The following is a 6,704-nucleotide window of genomic DNA, read 5'->3' as shown; positions in this document are numbered from 1 at the left end:
GGGGAAAGCTTCGGAGCCACGGAGGAGAGCACAGCAACAGGGGTGTGGAGGGCAAAGCGGGGAGATTCCGGCACAGAGGATCGGTGCCCTCAGGCACACACCAGCCCGAAAGGCTTGTCTGCTCGGCCGCCGGGGCGGGCAGGGCTGGGAGCTGAGGCTCGGGTATCGGGTTTCGGTCGGAGCGCAGGGAGAGGACTGGGGCTGGCGGCAGGAAGAGAGCCTGAAGGGGTTAGTGCACCACGGCTAGCCCGGAGGGAGTCCAGGGAAAAAGTCTGGAGCTGCCGAAGAGGCAAGAGACTTTTTCTTCCCTTTTGTTTCCTGGTGCGCGAGGAGAGGGCATTAAGAGCGCTGCTTAAAGAAGCTCCAGAGACGGGCGCGAGCCGCGGCTAAAGGCGCGGACCCCGGAGACGGGCGTGGGACGCTGGGGCTGCTGCTGCCGCCGCCACAAGGCCTGTGTGTGAGCGAGCGCAGGTCACTGTCCGCCCCGCCTTCCGGGGAGCCTGTGCAGCCCGCCACTGCCGGGGTCCCGGGACCCAGGGACGGCTTCCCCGGGAAAGCGCACGGAGCGCCGCGGGCTGGTGCAACGTCACGCCGGCCTCTGCCGCGGCCCGCCCCGCACCGCGTGCCCCTCCCTCCCCTCGGCCTGAGTGAGCCAGAGCCCCCGAATCGGCGGCTCCCTTAAACCCATCCTGTCTGAGCGAAGAATGGACGCCCTCCGGCGACCTACGCGCAGAGGCGGGGCCAGGTCCAAGGCTGAGACCCGGGAGCTGTGAGAGCAGAGAAGAGACAGGGAAATCACTCTGTGCAGCCTCGAAGGCAGCGGATTAAAGCTCCACGGTCCGCTTGATGTGCCCTGCGTCTGTGGAGTGCATGAATGGAGAGCGAATCATCCCAAATTAAGGAGGTAGACTTTGAGAGCAAGATTTCAGACTTTTTCCCCTTTTCCTCTTTTTACAACGAATTATCCCAAATCGAGGAGGTGGACTTTGAGTGCAAGATTTTCGATTTTTTTCCCCCGTTCTTTTTTTGTGAATGTGTATGTGTATGCTTCTGTGAGAGATTTTCTCTGTATAGCTTTGCTTCCACCATATGTCCCGGGGTTCTGTCTGTTTTTTTTCAATAATTACTTTTTAATTTTAATAACGCTACTATATTTTATACTTTATTCTATTTCACTTTATCCGCTCTTTCTTTTTTTCCTACCTTCCCTCCCTCCCTCCCTCCCTCCGCCCCTCCTTTCTTTCTTTCTCTCTCTCTTTCCTTCCTCCCTCCCTCCCTCCTATCTTTCTTTCCTTCTTTCTTTTTTTTCTTCCTTTCTTTCTTTCCTCCCTCCCTCCCTCCTTTCTTTCTTTCTTTCTTTCTTTCCGTCCTTCCTCCCTCCCTCCCTCCCTCATTTCTTTCTTCCTTCCTTCCTTTCTTTCCTTCTTCCTATCTTTCTCTCTCTCTTTCTTTCTTCTACTAATTCTTTCTTTCTACTTTTTCTCCCTTTTATTCTGAGCCGGGTAGATGAAAGGCTCTTGGCACTGCAGCCAGGAGTCAGTACTGTGCCTCTGAGGAGGGAGAGCCAACTTCAGGACACGGGTCCACAAGAGACCTCCCAGCTCCACATAATATCAAGCGGTGAAAATCCCCCAGAGATCTCCATCTCAACACCAGCACCCAGCTTCAGTCAACGACCAGCAAGCTACAGTGCTGGTCACCCTATGCCAAGCAACTAGCAAGACAGGAACACAACCCCACCCATTAGCAGAGAGGCTGCCTAAAAATATAGTAAGGCCACAGGCACCCCAAAACACACCACCAGACGTGGACCTGTCCACCAGAAAGACAAGATCGAGCCTCAACCACCAGAACAAAGGCACTAGTCCCCCCCACCCGGAAGCCTACACAACCTACTGAAACAACCTTAGCCACTGGGGACACACACCAAAAACAACGGGAACTACGAATCTGCAGCCTGCAAAAAGGAGAGCCCAAACACAGTAAGATAAGCAAAATGAGAAGACAGAAAAACACACAGCAGGTGAAGGAGCAAGATGAAAACCTACCAGACCTAACAAATGAAGAGGTAATAGGCAGTCTACCTGAAAAAGCATTCAGAATAATGATAGTAAAGATGATCCAAGATTCTATTTCCAAGATCCAAAATCTTGGAAATAGAATAGACAAAATGCAAGAAACAGTTAACAAGGACCTAGAAGAACTAAAGATGAATCAAGCATTGATGAAAAACACAATAAATGAAATGAAAAATACTCTAGATGGAATCAATAGCAGAATAACTGAGGCAGAAGAACGGATAAGTGAGGTGGAAGATAAAATAGTGGAAATAACTGATGCAGAGCAAAATAAAGAAAAAAGAATGAAAAGAACAGAGGACAGTCTCAGAGACCTCTGGGACAACATTAAACGCACCAACATTCGAATTATAGGGGTTCCAGAAGAAGAAGAGAAAAAGAAAGGGACTGAGAAAATATTTGAAGAGATTATAGTTGAAAACTTCCCTGATATGGGAAAGGAAATAGTTAATCAAGTCCAGGAGGCACAGAGAGTCCATTACAGAATAAATCCAAGGAGAAATACGGCAAGACACATATTAATCAAACTGTCAAAAATTAAACACAAAGAAATCCTATTAAAAGCAGCAAGGGAAAAACAACAAATAACACACAAGGGAATCCCCATCAGGTTAACAGCTGATCTCTCAGCAGAAACTCTACAAGCCAGAAGGGAGTGGCAGGACATAGTTAAAGTGATGAAGGAGAAAAACCTGCAACCAAGATTACTCTACCCAGCAAGGATCTCATTCAGATTTGATGGAGAAATTAAAACGTTTACAGACAAGCAAAAGCTGAGAGAGTTCAGCACCACCAAACCAGCTTTACAACAAATGCTAAAGGAACTTCTCTAGGCAAGAAACACAACAGAAGGAAAAGACCTACAATAATGAACCCAAAACAATTAAGAAAATGGGAATAGGAACATACATATCAATAATTACCTTAAATGTAAATGGACTAAATGCTCCCACCAAAAGACACAGATTGGCTGAATGGATACAAAAACAAGACCCATATATATGCCGTCTACAAGAGACCCACTTCAGACCTAGAGACACATACAGATTGAAAGTAAGGGGATGGAAAAAGATATTCCATGCAAATAGAAATCAAAAGAAAGCTGGAGTAGCAATTCTCATATCAGACAAAATAGACTTTAAAATAAAGACTATTAGAAGAGACAAAGAAGGACACTACATAATGATCAAGGGATCGATCCAAGAAGAAGATATAACAATTGTAAATATTTATGCACCCAACATAGGAGCACCTCAATACATAAGGCAAATACTAACAGCCATAAAAGGGGAAATCGACAGTAACACACTCATAGTAGGGGACTTTAACACCCCACTTTCACCAATGGGCAGATCATCCAAACAGAAAATCAGTAAGGAAACACAGGCCTTAAATGACACATTAGACCAGATGGATTTAATTGATACTTATAGAGCATTCCATCCAAAAGCAGCAGAACACACATTTTTCTCAAGTGCACGCGGAACATTCTCCAGGACTGATCACATGCTGAGCCACAAGCGAGCCTTGGTAAATAAGAAAATTGAAATCACACCAAGCATCTTTTCTGATCACAATGCTATGAGACTTGAAATTAGCTATAAGAAAAAAATGGTAAAAAACACAAACACCTGGAGGATAAACAATATGCTACTAAACAGCCAATGGATCATCACTGAAGAAATCAAAGAGGAAATCAAAAAATACCCAGAGACAAATGAAAATGAAAGGACGACGATCCAAAACCTATGGGATGCAGCAAAAGTAGTTCTAAGAGGAAAGTTTATAGCAATCGATCTTACCTCAGGAAACAAGAAAAATCTCCAACAACCTAACCTTACACCTAAAGCAACTAGAGAAAGAAAAACAAACAAAACTCAAAGTTAGTAGAAGGAAAGAAATCATAAAGATCAGAGCAGAAATAAGTGAAATGAGATGAAGAAAACAATAGAAAAGACAGATGAAACCAAAAGCTGGTTCTTTGAGAAAATAAACAAAATTGATAAACCATTAGCCAGACTCATCAAGAAAAAAAGGGAGAAGACTCAAATCAATAGAATTAGAAATGAAAAAGGAGAAGTAACAACTGACACTGCAGAAATACAAAGGATCATGAGAGATTACTACAAGCAACTCTATGCCAATAAAATGGAAAACCTGGAAGAAATGGACAAATTCTCAGAAATGCACAACCTGCCAAGACTGAATCAGGAAGAAATAGAAAATATGAACAGACCAATCACAAGTACTGAAATTGGAACTGTGATTTGAAAATTCCCAACAAAAAAAAGTCCAGGACCAAATGGCTTCAGAGGTGAATTATATCAAACACTTAGAGAAGTGTTAACACCTATCCTTCTGAAATCATTCCCAAACATTACAGAGGGAGGAATACTCCCAAACTCATTCTATGAGGCCACCATCGCCCTGATACCAAAACGAGACAAAAATACCACAAAAAAAGAAAATTGCAGGACAACATCACTGATGAACATAGAAGCAAAACTCAACAAAACACTAGCAATCCAGATCAAACAATACATTAAAGGGATCACACACCATGATCAAGTGGGATTTATCCCAGGGATGCAAGGATTTTTCAATATCTGCAAATCAATCACTGTGATACACCACATCAATAAACTGAAGAATAGAAACCATATGATCATCTCAATAGATGCAGAAAAAACTTTTGACAAAATTCAACACCCATTTATGATAAAAACTCTTCAGAAAGTGGGCATAGAGGGAACATACCTCAACATAATAAAGGCCATATATGACAAACCTACAGCTAACAACATACTCAACACTGAAAAGCTGAAAGTATTTCTTCTAAGATAAAGAACGAGACAAGGATGTGCACTCTTGCCAATTTTACTCAACATAGTTTTGGAAGTCCTAGCCACAGCAATCAGAGAAGAAAAAGAAATGAAGGGAATCCAAATTGGGAAAGAAGTAAAATTGTCACTGTTTGCAGAAAATCCTTAAGATGCCACCAGAAAACTACTAGAGTTCATCAATGAATTCAGTAAAGTCGCAGGATACAAAATTCATACACAGAAATCTGTTGCACTTCTATACGCTAACAACAAAAGACCAGACAGAGAAACTAAAGGAACAATCCCATTTACCAGCGCATCAAAAAGAATAAACTACCTAGAAATAAACCTACCTAAGGAAGCAAAAGACCTGTACTCCAAAAACTATAAGGTGCTGATGAAAAAAATCGAAGATGACACAAACAGATGGAAAGATATACCATGCTCTTGGATTGGAAGAATCAATATTGTCAAAATGACTGTACTACCCAAGGGAATCTACAGATTCAATGCAATCCCTATCAAATTACCAACAGCATTTTTCACAGACCTAGAACAAAAAAAATCTTAAAATTTGTATGGAGACACAAAAGACCCTGAATAGCCAGAGCAATCTTGAGAAAGAAAAACAGAGCTGCAGGAATCAGGCTCCCTGACTTCAGACTATACTACAAAGCTACAGTAGTCAAAGCAGTATGGTTCTGGCACAAAAACAGAAATATAGATCAATGGAACAGGAGAGAAAGCCCAGAAATAAACCCATGCACCTATGGTGAATTAATCTACAACAAAGGAGGCAAGACTATACAGTGGAGAAAAGACAGTTTCTTCAATAAGTGGTGCTGGAAAAACTAAACAGCTACATGGAAAACAAATGAAATTAGAACACTGTTTTACACCATACACAGAAATAAACTCAAAATGGATTAATCATCTGAATGTAAGACCAGACACTATAATACTCTAAGAGGAAAACATAGGCAGAACACTCTTTCACATAAATTGCAGCAATACCTTCCTCAATCTGTCTCCTAGCGTAATGGAAATAAAAGCACAAATAAACAAGTGGGACCTAATTAACTCAAAAGCTCTTGCACAGCAAAGGAAACCACATACGAAATGAAAAGACAACTTACAGAATGAGAGAAAATATTTGCAAACAATGCAACCAACAAGGGATTAACCTCCAAAAATTACAAACAGCTCATACAGCTCAATATCAAAAAAAAACCAAACAACCCAATCAAAAACATGGGAAGAAGACCTAAATAGACATTTCTTAAAAGAAGACATACAGCTGACCCACAAACACATAAAAAGATGCTCAACATCACTAATTATTAGAGAAATGCAAATCAAAACTACAGTGAGGTGTCACCTCACACCAGTCAGAATGGCCATCATCAAAAAGTCTACAAACAATAAATGCTGGAGAGGATGTGGAGAAAAGGGAACCCTCCTACACTGTTGGTGGGAATGTGAATTGGTACAGCCACTATGGAGAACAGTATGGAGGTTCCTTAAGAAACTAAAAATAGAGCTACCGTATGATCCTGCAATCCCACTCCTGGGCATATATCTGGAGAAAAACATGGTTCTAAAGAATACATGCACCCCAATGCTCATTGCAACACTGTTTACAATAGCCAAGACACAGAAGCAACCTAAATGTCCATCAAAACATGAATGGGTAGGGCTTCCCTGGCGGCGCAGTGGTTGAGCGTCCGCCTGCCGATGCAGGGGATACGGGTTCGTGCCCCGGTCTGGGAGGATCCCACGTGCCGCGGAGCGGCTGGGCCCGTGA

Source organism: Mesoplodon bidens, assembly GCF_964165515.1.
Source record: "Mesoplodon bidens genome assembly, chromosome: X".
NCBI lineage: Eukaryota > Metazoa > Chordata > Mammalia > Artiodactyla > Ziphiidae > Mesoplodon > Mesoplodon bidens.
This window is presented reverse-complemented; position numbering follows the sequence as displayed.